This window comes from Brachyistius frenatus, unplaced genomic scaffold (assembly GCF_029030835.1).
Source record: "Brachyistius frenatus isolate BFR_SWC_R1_liver_20210118 unplaced genomic scaffold, ASM2903083v1 Contig_176, whole genome shotgun sequence".
Taxonomy (NCBI): Eukaryota; Metazoa; Chordata; class Actinopteri; family Embiotocidae; genus Brachyistius; species Brachyistius frenatus.
Genome location: NW_027210775.1, coordinates 402,453 through 403,967, shown reverse-complemented (window position 1 = coordinate 403,967; position 1,515 = coordinate 402,453).

Below are 1,515 nucleotides of genomic sequence, written 5' to 3'. Positions count from 1 at the left end.
ATTTGAACTTTTGAATTAAACGTTATCAATAAAAAACAAACAAAACGTAATCTCTCACTGACTGTAAAGCGTTATTAAACTATGAGGTTGTTTCGTGGTGGTCCACATGCACATGATAATTAGCTTTGTCCTTCCAGCTGTGAGTTATTGATCAGCTGTATTGATGATTCTGAAAATAAAGTGCCAGTATACCGTAAATTTAACCGATGCAGGAAGTCTCAAAATGTACCTCATTTTAATACAGTGATGCGAAATGAACAGCACAGACACAAAATAAAGGGAGATTCTGTTTTATTTTCAAAAATGTTTACTTCAAAACCACTAAGGTCATTTATAAGGCATTCACAACAATTCTCTTTTTTTTTTTAAATTTTGGTTTTTGGACATCTGAGACGGTTTCTGATGCTTTCAGACAGGGTTTCCTACAACAGGAGTTACAGCTAAGGCACGGCACAAACTCCCAGTGAGAGACAACAAGAAAACAAAAGCCAGAGATGGACAGAAAAATCAACAGCAGCACAGTGTAAAAATAAAAAAAACCTCTCAGCTGGGATTTTCCTCCAGAATCTGAACATTTTCACAACATCGAAATGTCTTAAAAAGCCTCTTAAAAACAGTCACATTTCCGTCACAGCCCAAACATCTGGACCCTGCTAGTCATTAATTTCAAATCTGCACTTCATATATTAAGTGTTTAATTTTTTTTTACGAAATACTGATTTACATAAATTCACTCATTACTATGAAAATGTGTTTATTTATTTGGAGCAACAACAGGAAATAATTTGAATTTGTTATTTGGTGTAACTTTCCTAAAGTTTTTACTGTCTTAAGTTTAAAATTTTCACATGAAATCTAAATATTTCCTGAAATCTAAATAGTTGCTTTCTGTTTCATCGGCAGCCGGAACTCGCTGATGTTTTGGTGCTGTACATCACCGTATGAAATAATAAATTAAACTGAAAACTCCCAAACCTGTCTAGAATAAATACTGTTCACTTGCAGACTGTCACAGTTCATTTAGAGCTTTTACCCTCGTGGTTAGAAAACCCCGCCGGTCTCCAGTTTTGGTCCCAAAAAGAATAATTTCCCATTGCATCTTCACATACTGGAATAACTTATCTAAAAATAATACAACTGAACATGGATTGTATGGAGGACAATAAATGACCTATAAATAAACAAATGCAGAATGAAATGCTTAAATACATAAATGCATTTCAAAAATAATATATTTTGGTAGTTAAAAAGGACATAATTAATGTCTTGAACTTAATTCTACATTTCCATAGATCTTTTACAGGATAAAGTGGTTGTAAATAAAGTAATTTTTTTTTCCTTTTTAATTTATCTATGTTAATAAAGAGAAGATCAAACAGGTCAAGGCCACTGTGTGTAGTTAACAGAAGGTTAACATAGCGAGCTTGTATCAAGTAAATTTAATCAGAATCGTTTGCTTACTTCTGGTTCGCCCAGCTGACCAATCAGCTTTAAGACCTCCCACCTAATTAGCAT